Source organism: Triticum aestivum, chromosome 4A, assembly GCF_018294505.1.
Source record: "Triticum aestivum cultivar Chinese Spring chromosome 4A, IWGSC CS RefSeq v2.1, whole genome shotgun sequence".
In the NCBI taxonomy this organism is placed as follows: Eukaryota; Viridiplantae; Streptophyta; class Magnoliopsida; order Poales; family Poaceae; genus Triticum; species Triticum aestivum.
Genome location: NC_057803.1, coordinates 258,623,980 through 258,648,523, shown reverse-complemented (window position 1 = coordinate 258,648,523; position 24,544 = coordinate 258,623,980). Strand labels below are relative to the sequence as shown.

At 42.3% G+C, this 24,544-nt stretch overlaps 1 long non-coding RNA gene across 1 annotated transcript; it reads left to right on the top strand.

Moving 5' to 3' along the window:
• The first annotated feature begins 12,526 nt into the window (after positions 1-12,526).
• On the top strand, positions 12,527-23,721 carry LOC123081960 (uncharacterized). Its single transcript, XR_006438870.1, has 3 exons — positions 12,527-12,966; positions 14,235-14,361; positions 23,626-23,721. It is a non-coding gene; the product is annotated as an uncharacterized lncRNA (long non-coding RNA).
• Positions 23,722-24,544: the final 823 nt, after the last annotated feature.

The window sequence follows — 24,544 nt, the reverse complement described above, 5'->3', positions numbered from 1 at the left end:
ATGACATGAGAGTGATGTTTACTTGTTTTAGTGTTCTTCTTCTGTTTCTTCTTCGATCAGGGGATAGGTTCCGGGTCGACAGCCTAGGCTAGCAGGGTGGATGTCATTTGTCTTTGTCATTTGATTTCATTCGTAGTCAGATGCCACTCTTCTGCATGATGTCTCCTATGTATTGATGTATTCCTGTGTCATTTGTATGCCCTTTGTATGTATCCCCATCTATTGTGTAATGATATGATGGAATGATATCCACCTTGCAAAAGCGTCTTCAATATGCGTCTCTATCCTTGGTGGGACCTTCGAGTTCCTCTCAAATAGGATCGCATATTGGGCATGACAAGGTGATATCAGAGCCTCGACCGACCACAGGAGCCCCCTTGATTGATCTTAGCATTGCCGTTGTGGAGTCTAGAATAAGGGTGATATTCCCTATAATAAGTCTCCTAGTAAGTGTTTGGATGAATTTGGTAATTTCATTATTAAGAAAGAAAACTTCAATAGGCAAATAAGTGATCAAGTAAACATAATGCTATCATGATTGGGTGATATGATGTTTAGAATTGCTAATGATGTTAAAGGTTTATGTTTATGTAAACACTCATCTATGGTTGAAACTCAGCTAGATTAAGTTTCCCAATCACAAAATTATTTGCTTAATGAAATGAACAATAAAATCAATTATCATGATGTTAGAGTAATGATTAGAGGTGGTAAAATCACTCAGGATCCTCCATACCTGAAGGTCATCCTAAAAGAATTGAATAAGATTATGATAGAATTGATGATGATGTACCTAGTTCATCCTAGGAAGAAGAAAAAGAAAAGGAATAAAGATAGAACTTTGCATGCTTCTAGGGAACCCGTTATAGAAAAACCTTTTGAGAATCCTAATTGTGTTTCTATTTCTGATGCTGAGAAACAGTCTGGCAATGATGATATACCTAGTGATAATGACAATCATGATGCTAATAGTGACCATATTGATACTCAACTAGACAATAATAAAGAATCTTCTAATGTTATAGAAATATAACCTGATGTTGAGTTTGATGACACAACTTGATGTACCGGTGGCCCGATCTTTCGATGAGTGTGGGGATAAATATCGATTTGGTGGACTTTTACCTTGACAATCCGGCTATACCGTACCCGATGATACGCCTCGTCAATCACTAAACCAATCTCCTATGGTTATAGACCTTGTCGTAGGCACGATCAACCTGAACAACGAGGTTCAAGTTCCTACAAGCAACCGAAGAACCGGCAAGAACAAAGGTGAATTGAAACTGAAATTGCGGATAATAAACTGAGCACACGAACTAGACGAAAAATTGGGGTTCCACTATGGATCTAACAAGGCGGTAGTCCTACACGTCTCGTAGATGTGAACTGTAGCGATGGCTAGACAATACAATAAAACCTGGGTCTAAACCCTAATTTAGACTACTATTTATTAAGAGTAGACGTGTGGCCGCGTCCATCGTTGTGTCCCATCCGGACTGTCAGTCGTGATCCGGCTGCAGAGGCTGACGTGGCAGGCAGATTGCAAGACAGCGCGTGTGTAGAAGCACCTGGCGCAGCCAAAAAGTCCAACGCCCATGTTCGTGGCTGATCCTGGCTCAATAACCCAAATCCATTGGTCCTTGTGCACTTCATGCATGTGCATGCACGTGACATGCTTGGTGAATGGAATTGATTCGGTGGTGGACATGCATGCACTGTTAATTCATCTGATTTGAGTGCATAGTTGTCTTCATCTCTAATATCCCTTTATTCCTTAGTACAAGAAAATCAGAACATGAGTGTAGCATCGTATTTGCTCAGTCAAATCATGTGTATATAGGAGCGATAGTACCTGGCCATTTATTTGTCGCGCACGCGCTCTAGTCATAGGACCAAGTGGAATAACTGATTTAGGAGTTGCGACGGGTGTAACAGTAGAAGAGATGTCCTCATCATCCCCCCTTCTTGAATTGAAGTCGTCCTCGACGGTATAGCTCATCATCCTCACCAAGGTATGGTTTTAAATCTGCAATGTTAAATGTGGGACTAACCCCAAAATCTGCAGGTAGATCAAGCTTATATGCATTATCATTAATTTTTTCAAGCACTTTAAAAGGTCCATCTGCATGAGGCATTAATTTTGACTTTTGTAACTCAGGGAAATGTTCTTTTCGCAAATGCAACCATACTAAATCACCTGGTTCAAACAAAATACTTTTCCTACCCTGACTACCAGCAAGTTTATACTTGGCATTCATGCGTTCAATATTTTTCTTAGTCCTCTCATGCATTTTTAATACTAACTCAGCACGGTCTTTAGCATTAATGTTTACCTTCTCCAAAGATGGAACAGGTAATAAATCAATAGGCACACAAGGTATAAATCCATAAACAATCTCAAAAGGGCATAACTTTGTGGTTGAATGAACTGAACGATTATAAGCAAACTCTACATGAGGTAGACATTCTTCCCACATTTTTAAATTCTTTTTTAAAATATTCCTAAGCATAGTAGACAATGAATGATTCAACCGTGACTTAGAGAATAAACCATGTGGTATTCCTAAGCAATGTGAGTAGCATCGTCACTTTTATGACAAGGTATAAAATGTGCCATCTTAGAGAATCTATCGACAACAACAAATATACTATCCCTCCCCCGTCATGTGCTAGGCAGTCCTAATACAAAGTCCATAAATATATTTTCCCAACGAGTGCTAGGAAAATGAAGAGGCATATATAAACCATGTGGGTTCAACCGTGACTTAGCTTTTTGGCATGTCGCGCAGCGTGCAACATACATCTCCACATCCCTTCTCAGTTTTGGACAGAAGAAATGACTAGCAAGGATGTCTTCTGTCTTCTTGATGCCAAAATGTCCCATAAGTCCTCCTCCATGTGCCTCCTGTAACAAAAAAGACAAACAGAGCTATCTAGGATGCATAGCTTGTTAGCGCGAAAAACAAATCCTCATTAACGATGAACTTATTCCAAGTTTTACCCTGTCTGCAATTGAGCAATATATCTTTAAAGTCAACATCATTAGCGTATTGCTCTTTTATAGTTTCAAGTCCAAAAATTTTGAAGTCAAGTTGTGATAACATAGTATAGCGTCTAGACAAGGCATCGGCAATAACATTCTCCTTCCCTTTCTTGTGTTTCATAACATAAGGAAAGGATTCAATAAATTCAACCCATTTTGCATGTCTACGATTCAGTTTGCTTTGACTTCTAATATGCTTGAGTGACTCATGATTAGAATGTATGACATACTCCTTAGGCCAAAAATAATTTTGCCATGTCTTCAAGGTCCGAACTAGTGCAAAAAGTTCTTTATCATATGTTGAATAATTCAGACTAGGCCCACTGAGCTTTTCACTAAAGTATGCTGCTGGTTTTCCTTCTTGCAATAAAACACCGGCTAGGCCAATGCTTATTTTTAAGAATATTGAAGGCTTCTTCTTGTGCGTCGCTCCAAATAAATGGCACATTTTTCTTTGTGAGCTCGTTGAGCAGCACTATGATGGTACTAAAATCCTTCACGAACCGCCGATAGAACCCAGCAAGTCCGAGAAAACTTCATACCTGCGTGACCGAGTTAGGGGTCGGCCAACTCTGGTCGCTTCAACCTTGGCTTTATCAACTTCAATTCCTTACGTTGTCACAACATAGCCAAGAAAACGCAACTTGATCCATGCAAAAAGTGCACTTCTCGATATTACCAAATAAACGTGCATCACGCAAAGCAGAAAAAACAGCACGCAAATGGTCTAAGTGTTCCTCTAGTAACTTACTATAAATCAGAATATCATCGAAGTATACTACCACAAATTGTCCAATGAAATCTCGCAAAACTACATTCATTAGTCCCATGGAAGTACTACGTGCATTAGTCAATCAAAAAGGCATAACTAACCACTCATATAAACCAAATTTATTTTTGAAAGTAGTTTTCCATTCATCACCTAGTTTCATACGAATTTGATGGTAGCCACTACGCAAGTCCATTTTAGAAAACACAGCTGAGCCACTGAGTTCATCAAGCATGTCATATAATTTAGGAATAGGATGACGATATCGAATTTTAATATTATTGATGGCTCTATAATCAACACACATACGTGAAGTATTGTCCTTTTTAGGAACAAGTAAAATTGGTACAGCACATGGACTAAGAGATTCATGAATGTAACCTTTTTCGAGTAGTTCTTGAACTTGTTGTTGAATCTCCTTAGTCTCCTCTAGATTAGTACGGTACGGCGCACGGTTGGGTAATGAGGCACAAGGTATCAAGTCAATTTGGTGTTCAATACATCTCATAGGTGGCAGCCGCGGTGGTACTTCCTTTGGGAAAACATCATGATACTCCTGCAAAAGGTTAGTGACAATAGGAGGCAAAGAATAAGGCATGTCCTCAAATGAAAACAAAATTTCTTTGCAAATAAGATCATAGCATTCATCAGTATGAGCATCTAACTCAAAAATTTCAGCACATGTAGTTAAGAAAGAAGCACCTTTCAGTTTAATTTCTTTAGATGTGCTAGGATCAGATCTGTGCATCTTGTTAAATTGTTCTAACTCATCATGATTTTCAGTTTAGTACGCTTAGTATTTGTGTTTCTACTAGCCCTAGCAAGATCATCTTCTAAAATTTGCTCAGGATACATAGGGTGTAGGATGATTTCCTTTCCTTTATGTGTGAGAGTGTACTTATTACTTCTACCATCATGTAAACATTGTTTATCATACTGACATGGCCTTCCTAGTAACATAGAACAAGCTTGCATAGGCACAATATCACAGTCAATAGTATCATGGTATGAACCTAAAGAAAAAGGAACTCCCACCATGCGTGTTACCTTTACTTTTCCACCACCATTAAACCATTGAATGTAGTAAGGTTGTGGATGTTGTCGAGAAGATAGGGAGAGCTTCTCCACCATGTCAATGCTTGCTAAATTGTTACAACTCCCTTCATCAATGATTATGAGAACTGAACGATCGTTGATGACTCCTTTGATGTGGAAGAGGTTGTGACGTTGATCCTTCTTTGCTTTGACAATCTGAGCACTAAGGACACGATGTGATATGAGACTCATGTACTTATCGGCGTCTTCGGCGGTCACATGTTCTTCCACTTGCGCCGGTCTTGTTTGATCGTCATCATGTGCAGTGAGCAAGGCATATGTGTCTTCATCAAAATCACTAGCTGAGTCATACTCGCCGTCTTCATGAATGATCAATACACACTTATTAGGACACTCCTTCATGACATGGACAAATCCCTTACAAGTGTGCCACTGGACATCCTTTGTTCTTTTGGAGGACCCAGATGATGATGACAAACTTTTTGTTTGAGTTGGTTGAGTACTTTTCATTGGTGTCGACGTGTGTGATGCCGAAGTTGATGAAGTAGGCCCTGGTTGATAAGTTGTTGGTGTTGTTGTAGAGGTGCGAGTGCATGGGGCAGTAGGGGTGCGTGGCGCCCATGTAGAGGTACGACCTACAGAAAAATTAGAACATATTCTCGAGCGACCTTGCACTTCATGTTCAGCATGTATAGCAAGATGAAATAAATAGGTCATTGAATGATAATCTTTATAAGCAAGTATATCATAAATTTATCTATTCAATCCACCCAAGAACCTAGCCATAGAGTCTTCCTCGGTCTCAACTAAACCACAGCATAACATGCCGATTCGCAATTCTTGATAATAGTCTTCCACAGATTTAGATCCTTGGTTCAAGCGTTGTAGTTTATTTAGCAAGGCATGTTCATAATATCCAGGAATAAAATGGTGATGCATTATTAATTTCAAAGCTTCTCAAGTTGCAGGAATATTATTAGGATGTTTGTTACAATATTCACTCCACCAAACAGAAGCGAAATCACTGAACTCACTAGTTGTAGCCCTAACTCTTTTATCATCAGGAAAATCATGGCAAGCAAATTTTTGATTACTAACAATTCCTAATTAAGATAAACATCCGGATCATATTTCGCATCAAAAGGAGGCATGACAAATTTAATTCTACCCAAAGAGTCATCATGGCCATGTACCTAAGGACGCTGGTGGCATCCCAGACCTTGTTGATTATTGCGTAGTCGATGATGATCACGGTCATTATTAGCATTAACTACATTAGGATCCTCAGAATCACCATCATAGTTGTAATCTTGGATGTCCTCATGCGGGCCTGCTATCGAGTTGGCGTTGCGAGGACGGGGCTGGTCGACGGCATCGGTGTATGAAAGAGGGTGCCTCGGGTCTCCTTGGGGCACCCGACAAGCTCGTTGTAGACCTATGTTGGTGGCTGGAAGACACGGAGCGGCAGTGGAGGTGGCACCCAGACGGGCATCCTGGGCATTGAGACATTTCATAATAGATGCAAGTGTTTGAGTGAACATCTCACTGCTATCCTCGATCGAATTGAGATGCTTATCAAGTGCGCCCTCGAACGATGTGAACCGCTCGGTGTATGCATGCACATCCTCCTCAAGGCGTGCCACCGTGGCTTTCATGTTGTCTTCCTCACCTCCCATGGTTAGGATGAAACAAGAACAAAGTCACAAGTATATTGCTCCTATAGTAACTACGATGAGGCGGTGGAAAATGTCTCTCAACTCTCGAGCAATTACCAAGCTCTTACCAGTTCTTACCATGTTGTAGTGGTTGTCGACTGTTGGCGATGTCCAAGTTATCAAAAGATTGATATTGCAATTACCAAGTGACCGAACAAGGTACAATACAGGGAGTGGAGCTTGGTGAAGGTTTTCTCAACTCACAATATGTGGCACAATTAAGCAAAAAGTAATGCAAGCTGAATAATTGCTCAAACTCCTAACTAGTGTTGGCGGTCGACTAGTAGAAGAAAAAACAATCTAAGCCTAGATACTGAATCAAGTAAGTGAAAATTAGAGAGAAAAATATGTGATAGTCGAAGTAATGAGAGACACGCAGTTGTATAAGAGGCTCAAACAGATAATGTGATGGATCGCTCGACCTTGTAGCACCCAAAGAGTGTCCTGGAAATCAAACGGAAGTAAATACGTAGGCAGCCTGGTTTTTTCTGTTTTCTTTACTTTTTTTGCTTTCTTTTTTACTTTTTTACTAGGCCGTTACCAACAAGTAAACACACGAAGATGCAACCAGTAGATTAAGATTCTACCAAATTAAGTGGTACAAGAAACAACCAGATCACGTACTAGTACAGATTAAAAATCAAGGGTTACTCCAAACGTGCACTAGTACAAGCAACTCACAAGGAGACACGGCGGTGGTGTTGTGGTGTGTGGCGGAGGCAGACGCAGCCATGGTGGGTGGTAGACAAAACAGCGACGCGGGATGGCAGACATAGATGGTGATTTGTTTGGGAGAACGCGCAAGATGAAGCTTTAGGTATGCACGCGCAGGTTGACCTGCCCTGGAGGACGCTCGTGGAACAACACGTGTACACGTGTAAAACAATGCAACTTACTTTTTTCAGATTATGAATGATTTTGTGGCAGAAAATATGATGGACAAGAAACAAGGTTCGGTCTAGTAGATGATTTTTTTCAAACTAATCTAAACCAGCACTAATTATTGGATGGATGCAACCAAAAACCCAACTATGCAAGTACTAGATGCAAAAATTGCTAAAGGCTAAAAAGATAGCTGTAATGGATGAACTGATCTAATTTTTTGTTTTTGTGGGTTATAGGACAGAAAATAAACTAATCTATGAAAACTGTAAATGTCCCACCGATGAACCTGAGCTCTGATACCACTTGATGTGTCAGCGGCCCGATCTTTCGATGAGAGTGGGGATAAATAACGATTTCGTGGATTTTGACCTTGACGATCCGGCTATACCGTACCTGACGATAAGCCTCGACAACCACTAAACCAATCTCCGATAGTTATTGACCTTGCCATAGGCACGATCAACCTGAACAACGAGGTTCGAGTTCTTGCAAGCAACCGAAGAACCGGCAAGAACAAAGGTGGATTGTAATTGAAATTAAGGATAATAAATTGAGCACACGAACTAGATGAAAAGTTGAGGTTCCACTGTGGATCTGACAAGGCGGTAGTCCTACACGTCTCGTAGATGCGAATTGTAGCGATGGCTAGAAAATAGAATAAAACTCGGGTCTAAACCCTAATTTAGACTACTGTTTATTAAGAGTAGACGTGCGACTGCGTCCATTGTTGTGTCCCATCCAGACTGTTGGTCGTGATCTGGCGCAGAGGCTGACGTGACAGGCAAATTGCAAGACGGTGTGTGTAGAAGCACCTGGAGCAGCCAAAAAGTCCAAGGCCCACGTTCGTGGCTGATCCTGACTCATTAACCCAAATCCATTGGTCCTTGTGCACTTCATGCACGTTCATGCACGTGACATGCTTGGTGCATGTAATTGATTCGATGGTGGACATGTATGCACTATTAATTCATCTGATTTGAGTGCACAATTGTCTTCATCTCTAATCTCTCCTTTATTCCTGAGTACAAGCAAATCAGAACATGAGTGTAGCATCATATTTGCGTCAGTCAAATCATGTGTATAAAGGAACGATAGTACCTGGCCATTTATTTGTCGCGCACACGCTCTAGTCATAGGACCAAGTGGAATAACTGATGTAGGAGTTGCGATGGGTGTAATAGTAGAAGAGATGTCCTCATCACACCTCCTAAAAATAAATGATATGATAAGAGAGACTTTATTGTTAGAAAACATGGTAAGGAAAGAGAACCATGGGTTCAAAAAATCTATGCCATTTCCTAGCAAGGCTTTAAAAACTAGAGATGAGGCAGCTTTTAATCACTTTGCTGAAATGCTTAGACATTTGTATCTAAGAACATCCTGATTAGAAATTATGAAAATGCCTCTGTATGCTAAGTATATGAAAGATATTGTCACAAATAAAAGGAAAATACTTGATGCTGAAATCTCTAATATACTAAGTATAGATCACCTCTATGAATGCTGATAAAGACCATATTATGATTATCTCGACGAAACACTTGGCAATCTACTTCGGTAGATAGAACATTAAAACCAAAGTCAGCTAGTCTAAATATGAAAAGAAGATTGTAACTAAGAGATTCAACGAGCATAACATTTTGAATAGAGCTATCATTGGATATGACCACCATAGCAAGGCCAAATACCTTACCCTTGGAGTTATCTCCAAAAGTCACATACTTGCGTGGACCATCATTTTTAGCAAGCTCACGGAACATGTATTTATCTCTGGTCCTTTGATTGGTACATCCACTATCAAGAATCCAGTCTTTTCCTCTGAATATGTAGTTTTGAATATTTTCCATGAGGCTAAGATTCCTCATAATCTTCTCACATTCGATGTCGAATTCTTCATCATCATCATAATAGCCATGATCAATGTCATCATCATGCATGTAATCATCACCTAGTTCAAGTGATGCGTTAGATTTGTGACCATGAAAATATGCAAGTTTATGAATTCTAATTGTTTCCGTGATAATGTTGCTAATAATGGTTCCAACATCACCCTTACCACAGATATGGTCACGGAGCTTAATTAGAGATTCATTAGACTTAGGATCATTAGGCTTCATATTATAGAAAGAAATGGACTTATGAAGAATTCATTCAAATTTTTCAAGGAATAATTTGGAAAGCGTTCCTCAAGATAATTCCATATGGTGTATGCGCATTCAAAGTTTTGCAAGCAAACATGCACATTTCTAGGCAATCCTCTAATGATAAGATTGACGGTCCTAAGATTGCGAACCATGTCAAGATACTCATCGGGGGTAGGATGCAAAGGATCAATAGGAGGCACATAAGGGCTAAGAATAAACTTGCTCAAATTATATTCATTAAAGATCTCAAGCATTTCATTTTTCCAAGAGCCATAAAATTCCCCATCAAGAATAAGCACTCTATGTCTAATACTCCCGAACGTGGACTCATCCATCTTCCTCCAATGGTGATTAAACCAAAGCAATGGAGACCAAAGCTGTGATACCAATTGAATGATCAAGAAGGGGGGTCTAGAAGGGGGGAGGGATGATTAGACCCTTAACAAGTAAAGGTGGCAGTTTTTAAGATTCTTCAAGTTAAGGTTGATTTTGGCACATGTTAATGGGCACACAATACATTTTACTCAATCATAGCAAGAGTATGCGCAGCGAAAAGAGTAAAGCATGCACGTGCAAGAACGTAAAGGGATTGAAATTGGGGAGTGAAAACACAATGGAGACGTGGAGAATTTTTGGCATGGTTCCCATGGGTCGTGCTATGGTACATCCACGTTGATGGAGACTTTAACGCACGAAGGGCTCCACCCATGAAGGGTCCATGAAGAAGCAACATTGTCTATCCCACCATGGCCATCATCCACGAAGGACTTGCCTCAAATGGGTAGATCTTCACGAAGTACGTGATCTCCTTGCCCTTACAAACATCTTGGTTCCACATCATGTCGGAGGCTCCCAAGCGACACCTAACCAATCTAGGAGACACCACTCCGCAAAAGGTAATAGACGACGTGTTGATGATGAACTACTTGCTCTTGTACTTAAAATGATAGTCTCCCCAACACCCAACTCTCTCTCTCACAGATTCGGCTATGGTGGAAGAAGGATTTGAGTGGAAAGAAACTTGGGTAAGGCTAGAAATAAAGGTTCAAATGGTAGGAATGGAATCTCTCAATCTTGACACATGAGTAGGTGGTTCTCTCACAGAAGATGAGTAGTGGAAGTGTAGGCATGTTCTCATGGCTCTCTTACTCAATAAGAGGGGGTGGAGGGGTATAAATAGCATCCACACAAAATCCAACCATTACACACTTTTGACCCAACTTGGTGGCATCGATCAGAAATCTCGATGGCACTGACATGTGTAAAAGATATGAACGTTAGGAATCTTGATGGGACTGACTGGAACAACTTGGATGAACCGACGTGCAATGGTTAGAGCAAGCCTCGTTTTCGTGGCACCGATTGCATCAACTCGGTAGGACCGAAGTGAAGCAATAAGACAACAGAAAGGTTGGCATACCATCTTGGTGGGACCGATTGTAAATCTCGGCGGGACCAAAATAATTGCAACAAGGTTACAGAAGGTTTGCCAAGCATCTTGGTGGTACCATTGCAAAACTCGGTGAGACCGAAATAATTGCAACTAGTTAGAGAAGGTTGGGCATGTAAAACTAGTGGGACCAAGAACCTTATTGGTGGATCTGATTTGTTAGGGTTTGGTTATGGCTATCTCCAAATGAATTTGGTGGGTCCGAATAGGGAAATCTCGGTGGGGACGAGTTGGAATGTAGGGTTTGGACATATTTGGATAGAGAAAGGGGATGAGGGTTTTGGAGCAATATCACTAAGCACTTGAGCAAATAGATCATAATCAAAACCCCATCCCCTTTTAATTATATAGTCTTGAGCTTTCGCCAATCCATGTCCTTAGCATTTTGAAGGGGGTCCACATTCTCTTGTCCTTGTCATGCCACTGTTGAACTTGTCTGAAATATACTAGATAAAACTATTAGTTCAGTATAAGATATGTTGACATTAATTATCAAACCACCAAGAGAGCACTTGTGCTTTCAACTTGCACCTAACGCGATCAAGAGAGTTGACAATCCCCTTGAACTTGTTACTTGCAAGGATTAATTCTGATAGTGATAGATATATAAATGTAACATCCCAAATTTTGAAATTTAGAATGTTAAAAGAATTGCATTAAACATGCTTGTGTTGCTTGCTCCTTGCTCAAATTTAGTAGGATTTGAAAAAAGTTGGGTTTTAATTGAATATTCAATTGAGAGGGAATAAGACGACTTTCCCAAATATTTAGTTGTCACTTATAATGGAGTTTGAGAATATTTAAAGTATTCAATGTATTTTCCAATTCAAAGAAAAAAATATGAGAGAAGGACATATGACTCCTTCATTATAAACAAATGGGAAATGCTTTAATTTTTATTTGGATGTTTATTTGGAGTTCAAAAATATTTTATGGTACATTTATAGAGACCAAAATAAGTTTTAGAAAATAAAGTTACGCTTTTCTTCTTTCTTTTTGACCTAGAAAAAATGTTCACTATTTTCTATAGTGTTGGTATAATTTTATGTATGTTCTGTTATCTTTTTAGAAGTATTTTAGTATTATGTTTTACAAAACAAACTCCTATTCGAAGTTATTTGTTTAGCCAGTTTTTACTATTCACCTTGAGCCACACATGCACAGCCAGCGACAACCCATTTCTATACATCTCTGAGAGCGCTTGAGCAGCGGCATCACAACGATAGCAGGCCGGCCCATTTCGGCGTAGCAGAGCCCACCCCGCAACCTTTCTTTTGTTTTTTCTTTCTTCTCCTTGTGCCGCTGACATGGGGGTCCCCGGCCTCATCTCCTTCACTGGACGAACTCCCGCACACGCATGAGAGCTCCTCTATCCCCGATCCAAATTCTCCTTTTGAATCAGCCGACTTCTTGCCCTAGTGCACGCTGATGACCCTATATAAGATCACCAACCCCCCCCCCCCCCCCCCCCTCTGCAGATTTTTCTTCGTTTCGCCGCCTCCCGTGCCCTAGAACGACACCCAGATCTCACCGGAGTTCGCCGCCGTCTGAAGCTTCTGTCGGTCGATTGCATCACCTCTGGAGGTTCCTAGCTTCTCCTCTTGCTTCCCCTTGGTCTCATCACTATACCACACCTATTAGTTCTCGCAGGGAAGCAAACACTCGAGTGCTTCGAGCTCGCCCCAGCGAACACCCCACCACCCGAGCTCCAGCCACCCTCTGTCGTCGTCCCCGCTCGCCACCGACGCCGCTGAGGACGTCGTCGAGACCGCAGTAGAGCTCCGCGCCTCGTACGCTACCCGTCGGATTTTGGAGACCACCGGAGCAGCCACGACCATCGCCACCCGAGCCACCGTGCCGCCGTTTTGTACAAGTCCGACTGCCCTGCCCTTGTTTCTCCGGTGAGCCGCTCTTAACCGTCCAATCTTCATCCGACCGCTGAAATTAGGTCTCCTCTATTTTTTATTGCCGAATCGTTTTCCTTTAAGTTGCGGATGTTCACCGTTTAAGCCTCCTAGTGGACAGGTAATAGCTAGTAGAGTCGCGCCACGTGGCACATCCATAGCAGCCGTAGCAGTTCTTCCAGGAACGCTGTCATGGCATAAATTTTTTGCCCATATTTCATATCATATTTTCGTTTAGGTATATCTTGAGATCCGTAACTCCAAATTCACTGATTCTTTTTCCTATGTACTTGTAGTGACCGGGAGAGTACTGTAGATCCAAAACTTCACACTTTTGTTCTGTTTAAATTTGAATTTGCTCAAATTTGAATTTAACCTTCCGGAGGTCATATCTTTCAAACCTTAGATCCAAATTAGTTGATTCTTTTTTGCATTGCGATCCTACTAGCATGTAGATAATATATACCTACTGATACGTTCTGTTATTTAAGTTTATTTGAGTTATTTGTTGTTGTCTTTATTGTGGTGTTTTTTTTGAGGAATGTCTTTATTGTGGTGTTATGTGAGTACGGTTTATTTATCAGTGCCTTCGTTAAACGTATAGATTGTCGTGAGTGTGAAGCGGATCACGACTAAGCATTACAGTACTTCAACAGTGTTCATGGCAAGTTGTACTTTTGATTATGGTTATCCTATATTCTGCTATGCATGTGTACTTTTTATGCTATGATATATGTTTGATTTGATCTGTGTATTCCATGTTGTCATATTCGTGGATTGTGTGCTTTATGTGATGTGTGATTAGCTTGTTGTGGTAGACGTGGACATGTGTCGAGTGACCCATGAAAGTTGCGAGTCTTTGTAGCTATAGGGTCAGGACTTTTCCTTAGGTGAATGCGTCAATGGTTGAGCGCTCTATTGTCCCTAGAGAATGCGCCATGGCTAAGCACACTTGAGGTTTCGGGGCTTAAATCAGGTGAATGCGTTGATGGCTCAGTTATCTATTGTCCCTAGAGAATGCGCCATGACTGAGCGCACTTGAGACTTCTTGAAGATCTTTGTCATTCTTTTCTGTGGGTAATTGGTTGTGGTGTGTGAACCTTGATCAGTTAGTGGAGGTAGATGGAGACATCATTCTACATAACAACTTGAGTGTATTGTCTTTCATACCTTGCATGTCGATGTAGGTTTGCTATATCATTATGTGTGATTTGCCAATACATTCAATGTATTGACCCTTCAGGCTGTAACTTATCATGTTGCAGGATTTTCAGATGACCAATGAGATACAGTAGGGTCGCGAATCTTCACTCAGCATTTTCACCAGCGGGCATTGATGGGACTCATCGTCTATTATGCTACATTTCCGCTGTTATTATTGAATAAAGCTAGGTATGTGCTACTCAGTTTGTAATACTTTATAAATTCTGGATCATACGTTTAGTAAATGATGCACTTGTTACTTTGATATTCCTATGTACTATGTGCTAGCGAATGGATCCAGGGACTAGCGCGGTAAGCACAAAGACATCGAATCTTATCAGGTTCGGGTCGTTATAGATGGTATCAGAGCAGTGTGTTGACTGTAGGTCGTGACCCTAGAAAATGGATTTGAACAACCATAGAAGTGGAAAAAATTATTTTATAACCCTTACTCAACTTGATAGTTTCATATTCTCCTACTCTTATCTTTTCTTTTCAATGTACATGACCGTTGCTTTTATATTAGTGTCTGTTGGGGAACGTAGCAGAAATTCAAAATTTTCCTACGTGTCACCAAGATCTATCTATGGAGAAACCAGCAACAAAGGAAAGGAGAGTGCATCTACATACCCTTGTAGATCGCTATGCGGAAGCGTTCAAGAGAACGGGGTTGAAGAAGTCGTACTCGTCGTGATCCAAATCACCGGAGATCCTAGTGCCGAACGGATGGCACCTCTGCGTTCAACACACGTACAGCCCGACGACGTCTCCCATGACTTGATCCAGCAAGGAGAGAGGGAGAGGTTGAGGAAGACTCCATCCAGCAGCAGCACAACGGCGTGGTGGTGGTGGGGGAGCGTGGTACTCCAGCAGGGCTTCGCCAAGCATCGCAAGAGACAAGGAGGGAGAGGGGTAGGGCTGCGCCAAGAAGGAGAGGAACTCGTGTGTCTTGGGCAGCCCAAACCTCAAGTATATATAGGGGGAGGGGAGGGGCTGCGCCTCCACCTAGGGTTCCCTTCCTAGGGGTGGCGGCAGCCCCCCAGATCCCATCTGGGTGGCGGCCACAAGGGGGAGAGGGGGAGGCGCACCTGGGGTGGGCCTTAGGGCCCATCTGCCCTAGGGTTTGCCCCCCTTCCCTCTTGGAGGCGCCTTGGGCCTTGGTGAGGGGGCGCACCAGCCCACCTGGGGCTGGTCCCCTCCCACACTTGGCCCATGCAGCCCTCCGAGGCTGGTGGCCCCACTTGGTGGACCCCCGGACCCCTCCGGTGGTCTGGTACACTACCGGTAAAACCTGAAACTTTTCCGATGACCAAAACAGGACTTCCCATATATAAATCTTTACCTCCGGACCATTTCGGAACTCCTCGTGACATCCGGGATATCATCCGGGACTCCGAACAACATTCGGTAACCACATATATCTATTCCTTATAACCCTAGCGTCATCGAACCTTAAGTGTGTAGACCCTACGGGTTCGGGAACCATGCAGACATGACCGAGACGTTCTCCGGTCAATAACCAACAGCGGGATCTGGATACCCATGTTGGTTCCCACATGTTCCACGATGATCTCATCGGATGAACCACGATGTCGAGGATTCGATCAATCCCGTATACAAATCCCTTTGTCTATCGGTATTGTACTTGCCCGAGATTCGATCGTCGGTATCCCAATACCTTGTTCAATCTCGTTACCTGCAAGTCTCTTTACTCGTTCCGTAACACATCATCCCGTGATCAACTCCTTGATCACATTGTGCACATTATGATGATTTCCTACCGAGTGGGCCCAGAGATACCTCTCCGTCACACGGAGTGACAAATCCCAGTCTCGATTCGTGCCAACCCAACAGACACTTTCGGAGATACCTGTAGTGTACCTTTATAGCCACCCAGTTACGTTGTGACGTTTGGCACACCCAAAGTATTCCTACGGTATCCAGGAGTTGCACAATCTCATGGTCTAAGGAAATGATACTTGACATTAGAAAAGCTTTAGCATACGAACTACATGATCTTTGTGCTAGGCTTAGGATTGGGTCTTGTCCATCACATCATTCTCCCAATGATGTGATCCCGTTATCAACGACATCCAATGTCCATGGTCAGGAAACCATAACCATCTATTGATCAACGAGCTAGTCAACTAGAGGCTTACTAGGGACATGGTGTTGTCTATGTATCCACACATGCATCTGAGTTTCCTATCAATACAATTCTAGCATGGATAATAAACGATTATCATGAACAAGGAAATATAATAATAATCAATTTATTATTGCCTCTAGGGCATATTTCCAACAGTTTCCCACTTGCACTAGAGTCAATAATCTAGTTCACATCGCCATGTGATTAACACTCACAGGTCACATCGCCATGTGACCAACATCCAAAGAGTTTACTAGTGTCACTAAACTAGTTCACATCATCATGTGATTAAGACTCAATGAGTTCTGGGTTTGATCATGTTTTGCTTGTGAGAGAGGTTTCAGTCAACGGGTCTGCAACATTCAGATCCGTATGTACTTCGCAAATCTCTAGGTCATATTATAAATGCTGCTTCCACACTCCACTTGGAGCTATTCCAAATGGTTGCTCCACTATACCTATCCGGTTTTCTACTCAGAGTCATTCGGATAGGTGTTAAAGCTTGCATCGATGTAACCCTTTACGCCGAACTCTTTATCACCTCCATAATCGAGAAACATGTCCTTATTACTCCAAGGACAATTTTTGACCTCTATCTAGTGATCCACTCCTGGATCACCTTTGTACCCTCTTGCCAGACATGTGGCAAGGCACACATCAGGTGCGGTACTCAGCATGGCATACCGTATAGAGCCTATGACAAAAGCATAGGGGACGACCTTCGTCCTTCCTCTTTCTTCTGCCGTGGTCGAGCTTTAAGTCTTAACTTCATACCTTACAACTCAGGCAAGAACTCCTTCTTTGACTGATCCATCTTGAACACCTTCAAGATCATGTCAAGGTATGTGCTCATTTGAAAGTACCATTTAGCGTTTTTGATCTATCCTCATAGATCTTGATGCTCAATGTTCAAGTAGCCTAATCCAAGTTTTCTATTGAAAAACACTTTTCAAATAACCCTGTATGCTTTCCAGAAATTCTACATCATTTCTGATCCACAATATGTCAACAACATATACTCATCAGAAACTATATAGTGCTCCCACTCACTTCTTTGGAAATACAAGTTTCTCATAAACTTTGTATACACCCAAAATCTTTGATCATCTCATCAAAGCATACATTCCAACTCCGAGATGCTTACTCTAGTCCTTAGAAGGATTGCTGGAGCTTTGCATACTTATTAGCATCTTTCAGGATTGACAAAACTTTCCGGTTGTATCACATACAACCTTTCCTCAAGAAAATCGCCGAGGAAACAATGTTTTGACATCCTATCTGCAAGATTTCATAAATAATGCAGTAATCGCTAATATAATTTCAACAGACTCTTAGCATCGCTACGAGTGAGAAAGTCTCATCGTAGTCAATTCCTTGAACTTGTCGGAAAACATCTTAACGACAAGTCGAGCTTTCTTAATGGTGATACTTACCATCATTGTCCGTCTTCCTTTTAAAATCCATATGTACCTAACAGCCTTACGACCATCAAGTAGTTCTTCCAAAGTCTACACTTTGTTTTCATACATGGATCCTATCTCGGATTTTATGGCCTCGAGCCATTTATCAGAATCTGGGCCCACCATCGCTTCTCCATAGCTCGTAGGTTCATTGTTTTCTAGCAACATGACTTCCAAGACAGGATTACGTACCACTCTGAAGTAGTACACATCCTTGTCATCCCACGAGGTTTGTTAGTGACTTGATCTGAAGTTTCATGATCACTATCATAAGCTTCCACTTCAATTGGTGTAGGTGCCACAGGAACAACTTCCTGTGCCCTGCCACACACTAGTTGATGAGACAGTTTAATAACCTCATCAAGTCTCCACCATCCTCCCACTCAATTCTTTTGAGAGAAACTTTTCCTCGAGAAAGGACCCGATTCTAGAAACAATCCCTTATTTCTTTCGGATCTGAGACAGGAGGTATACCCAACTGTTTTTGGGTGTCCTATGAAGATGCATTTATCCGCTTTGGGTTCAAGCTTATCAGCTTGAAACTTTTTCACATAAGCGCCGCAGCCCCAAACTTTTAAGAAATGACAGCTTAGGTTTCTCTAAACCATAGTTCATATGGTGTCATCTCATCGGAATTATGTGGTGCCCTATTTAAAGTAAATGTGGTTGTATCTAATGCCTAACCCATAAACTATCGTGGTAATTCAACAAGAGACATCATGGTATGCATCATATCCAATAGGGTGCAGTTTATGATGTTCGGACACACCATCACACTATGGTGTTCCAGGCTATATTAGTTGTGAAACAATTTCCACAATGTCTTAATTCTGTGCCAAACTCGTAATTCAGATATTCATCTCTATGATCATATCATAGATCTTTTATCCTCTTGTCACGACGATCTTTCAACTTCACCCTGAAACTACGTGAACCTTTCAATAATTCAGACTCGTGATTCATCAAGTAAATATACTCAACATCTACTCAAATCATCTGTGAAGTAAGAACATAACGATATCCACTACATGCCTCAGCACTCATTGGACTGCACACATCAAAATGTATTACTTCCAACAAGTTGCTTTCTAGTTCCATTTTACTGAAAACGAGGCTTTCAGTCATCTTGCCCATGTGGTATGATTTGCACGTCTCAAGTGATTCAAAATCAAGTGAGTCCAAATTGTCCATTTGCATGGAGTTTCTTCATGCATATATACCAATAGACATGGTTCGCATGTCTCAAACTTTTCAAAACGAGTGAGCCCAAAGATCCATCAACATGGAGCTTCTTCATGCGTTTTATACCGATATGACTTACGTGGCAGTGCCACAAGTAGGTGGTACTATCATTACTATCTTATATCTTTTGGCATGAACATGTGTATCACTACCATCGAGATTCAATAAACCATTCATTTTAGGTGCAAGACCATTGAAGGTATTATTCAAATAAACAGAGTAACCATTATTCTCCTTAAATGAATAACCGTATTGCGATAGACATAATCCAATCATGTCTATGCTCAACGCAAACACCAATCTTGATGGTAGAGGGAGCGTACGATATTTGATCAACCTTGGAAATACTTCCAACACATATCGTCATCTCACCTTTAGCTAGTCTCCGTTTATTCCGTAGCTTTTATTCGAGTTACTAACACTTAGCAACCGAACCGGTATCTAATACCCTGGTGCTACTAGGAGTACTGGTAAAGTATACATCAACATAATGTATATCCAATATACTTCTATCGACAGCCTTCTCATCTACCAAGTATCTAGGGTAATTCTGCTCCAGTGGCTGTTCCCCTTATTACATAAGCACTTAGTCTCGGGTTTGGGTTCAACCTTGGGTTTTTTCACTAGAGCAGCAGCTGATTTGCCATTTCATGAAGTATCCCTTCTTGCCCTTGCCCTTCTTGAAACTAGTGGTTTCACCAACCATCAACAATTGATGCTCCTTCTTGATTTCTACTTTTGTGGTGTCAAACATCGCAAATATCTCAAGGATCATCATATATGTCCCTGATATATTATAGTTCATCATGAAGCTCTAGCAGCTTGGTGGTAATGCGTTCAGAACATCACTGTCTCATCTGGAAGATCAACTCCCACTCGATTCAAATGATTGTTGTACTCAGACAATCTGAGCACAAGCTCAACAATTGAGCTTTTCTCCCTTAGTTTGCAGGCTAAGAAAATCGTCGGAGGTTTTATACCTCTTGACGTGGGCACGAGCCTGAAATCACAATTTCAGCCCTCGAAACATCTCATAAGTTTCGCGGCGTTTCAAAACGTCTTCGGTGCCTCAACTCTAAACCGTTTAACTGAACTATCACGTAGTTATCAAAATGTGTATGTCAGATGTTCGCAACATCCACAGACGATGTTCGAGGTTCAGCACACTGAGCGGTGCATTAAGGACATAAGCCTTCTATGAAGCAATGAGGACAATCCTCAGTTTACGGACCTAGTCCGCATAATTGCTACTATCAACTTTCAACTAAATTTTCTCTAGGAACATATCTAAACAGTAGAACTAAAGCGCGAGCTACGACATAATTTGCGAAGACCTTTTGACTATGTTTAGGATAATTAAGTTCATCTTATGAACTCCCACTCAGATAGACATCCCTCTAGTCATCTAAGTGATTACATGATCCGAGTCAACTAGGCCCTGTCCGATCATCACATGAGACGGACTAGTCAACATCGGTGAACATCTTCATGTTGATCGTATCTACCATACGACTCATGCTCGACCTTTCGGTCTCTTGTGTTCCGAGGCCATGTTTGTACATGCTAGGCTCGTCAAGTCAACCTAAGTGTTTTGCGTGTGTAAATCTGTCTTACACCCGTTGTATGTGAACGTAAGAATCTATCACACCCGATCATCACGTGGTGCTTCGAAACGACGAACTTTCGCAACGGTGCACAGTTAGGGGGGACACTTTCTTGAATTTTAATGAGGGATCATCTTATTTATTACCGTCGTTCTAAGCAAATAAGATGTATAAACATGATAAACATCACATGCAATCAAATAATAGTGACATGATATGGCCAATATCATATAGCTCCTTTGATCTCCATCTTAGGGCTCCATGATCATCTTGTCACCGGCATGACACCATGATCTCCATCATCATGATCTCCATCATCGTGTCTCCATGAAGTTGCTCGCCAACTATTACTTCTACTACTATGGCTACCGGTTAGCAATAAAGTAAAGTAATTACATGGCGTTGTTCAATGACACGCAGGTCATACAATAAATAAAGACAACTCCTATGGCTCTTGCCGGTTGTCATACTCATCGACATGCAAGTCGTGATTCCTATTACAAGAACATGATCAATCTCATACATCACATATCATTCATCACATTCTTCTTGGCCATATCACATCACATAGCATACCCTGCAAAAACAAGTTAGACGTCCTCTAATAGTTGTTTGCTTGTTTTACGTGGCTGTTATGGGTTTCTAGCAAGAACGTTTCTTACCTACGCAAAACCACAACGTGATATGCCAATTGCTATTTACCCTTCATAAGAACCCTTTTCATCGAATCCGTTCCGACTAAAGTGGGAGAGACAGACACCCGCCAGCCACCTTATGCAACTAGTGCATGTCAGTCGGTGGAACCGGTCTCACGTAAGCGTACGTGTAAGGTTGGTCCGGGCCGCTTCATCCCACGATGCCGTCGAAACAAGATTGGACTAGTAACGGTAAGCATATTGAACAAAATCAACGCCCACAACTACTTTGTATTCTACTCGTGCATAGAAACTACGCATAGACCTAGCTCATGATGCAACTGTTGGGGAATGTAGCAGAAATTCAAAATTTTCCTACGTGTCACCAAGATCTATCTATGGAGAAACCAACAACGAAGGGAACGAGAGTGCATCTACATACCCTTGTAGATCGCTATGCGGAAGCGTTCAAGAGAATGGGGTTGAAGGAGTCGTACTCGTCATGATCCAAATCACCGGAGATCCTAGTGCCGAACGGACGGCACCTCCGCGTTCAACACACGTACAGCCCGACGACGTCTTCCATGCCTTGATCCAGCAAGGAGAGAGGGAGAGGTTGAGGAAGACTCCATCCAGCAGCAGCACAACGGTGTGGTGGTGGTGGAGGAGTGTGGTACTCCAGCAGGGCTTAGCCAAGCATCGCAAGAGACGAGGAGGGAGAGGGGTGCGCCAAGAAGGAGAGGAACTCGTGTGTCTTGGGCAGCCCAAACCTCAAGTATATATAGGGGGAGGGGAGGGGCTGCGCCCCCACCTAGGTTTCCCTCCCTAGGGGTGGCGGCAGACCCCAGATCCCATCTAGGTGGCGGCCACAAGGGGGAGAGGGGGAGGCGCACCTGGGGTGGGCCTTAGGGCCCATCTGCCCTAGGGTTTGCCCCCCTTCCCTCTTGGAGGCGCCTTGGGCCTTGGTAGGGGGCGCACCAGCCCACCTGGGGCTGGTCCCCTCCCACACTTGGCCCATGCAGCCCTCCGAGGCTGGTGGCCGCACTTGGTGGACCCCCGGACCCCTCCGGTGGTCCCGGTACACTACCGGTAAAACCCGAAACTTTTCCGGTGACCAAAACAGGACTTCCCATATATAAATCTTTACCTCCGGACCATTCTGGAACTCCTCGTGACGTCCGGGATCTCATTCGGGACTCCGAATAACATTCAGTAACCACGTATATCTATTCCTTGTAACCCTAGCATCATCGAACCTTAAGTGTGTAGACCCTACGGGTTCGGGAACCATGCAGACATGACCGAGACGTTCTCCGGTCAATAACCAACAGCGGGATCTGGATACCCATGTTGGTTCCCACATGTTCCACGATGATCTCATCGGATGAACCATGATGTCGAGGATTCGGTCAATCCCGTATACAAATCCCTTTGTCTACCGGTATTGTACTTGCCCGAGATTCGATCGTCGGTATTCCGATACCTTGTTCAATCTCGTTACCGGCAAGTCTCTTTACTCGTTCCGTAACACATCATCCCGTGATCAACTCCTTGATCACATTGTGCACATTATGATGATGTCCTACCGAGTGGGCCCGGAGATACCTCTCCGTCACACGGTGTGACAAATCCCAGTCTCGATTCGTGCCAACCCAACAGACACTTTCGGAGATACATGTAGTGTACCTTTATAGCCACCCAGTTACGTTGTGACGTTTGGCACACCCAAAGTATTCCTACGGTATCCGGGAGTTGCACAATCTCATGGTCTAAGGAAATGATACTTGACATTAGAAAAGCTTTAGCATACGAACTACACGATCTTTGTGCTAGGCTTAGGATTGGGTCTTGTCCATCACATCATTCTCCCAATGATGTGATCCCGTTATCAACGACATCCAATGTCCATGGTCAGGAAAACGTAACCATCTATTGATCAACGAGCTAGTCAACTAGAGGCTTACTAGGGACATGGTGTTGTCTATGTATCCACACATGCATCTGAGTTTCCTATCAATACAATTCTAGCATGGATAATAAACGATTATCATGAACAAGGAAATATAATAATAATCAATTTATTATTGCCTCTAGGGCATATTTCCAACAGTGTCTTCTGAAGAGTTTTAGATGGCAGGCCACCATTACTAATTTGTGTCCGATAAACGATTTGCGATAGTATGATGAGATCATATCTCTTGTGTATATGACCTTACCTATAGGTTTTGCTTGTGTGGTGTGACTTGTGTGAATTGTATGAATTTAGTGTTTGGTTTTTTTTGGATTTTTTGTTGCTAGCATGAGCATATGGCTAGTGTTTTCCCCTTATGATGAGGACATCAATACAATTGTTACACCCACAGCCCCTGCTGCTATACATACTGGACCAATTACTAGAGCTCGTGCACGCCAACTAAATTACCAGGTACTTTCGTTTCTTGGTAATGATTCTAATGTTCATGAGAATATGATGCTGCCTAAATTGGATACATTTGTTTTGCTTACAAATGAAGGGCCTAGCTTGGAGAAGGATGGACATTGGAGCAAGAACAAGCATGGAGATGATGGCATGCGCAAGGGGAACAAGAACGGAGTTACAAGTGATGATTTCAGGACTTTGAAGCCACCATAATGGGTGCATGAAGCCTTGGACGAAATATACAAGATGCCACTTCATAAATTTCGTCCCGAGGCTATTTTAGGTGCTGCGTCACCTTATTATTGGGCCAGGCCCATGTAATTTCGAAATACATAAGTATAGGCTATTTTTAGAGTCCGTATGTGTGGGGAAACAAGAGATAGGGTTGATTTCGGACCCCTCCACCAAGGGCCACGAAATTCCCCCCTCTTCCTCCATATATACAGCCCTTAGGGCATCGTTTAGACTTTGTGATAGAGGCGAGGGTGTCCCGATCTTTCGATGAGATGATAACTATCGATTTGGTGGAGACGACTTTGACGATCCGACTACAAACGTGCACGACGTTGCGCCTTAGCAATCGCTAAACCAACTCCGAGAGGTTAGTGATTGTTTCTACCATGGTGTACAGAATTTTTATCAAATTGCCATGGTCTACCAAGTAATAAGGAACATGCTTGCATAGGTACCACATCACAATCAACATAATCAGCATATGTAGATATACTAAAATGCACACGAACAGTACGTGTTACCTTAACCTTGCCGCTGTTATTGAACCATTGGATGTAGTAAGGATGTGGATGTGGTCTTGTGGTGAGAGAAAGCTTCTCGACCATCTCCATGCTAGCCAAGTTGTTGCA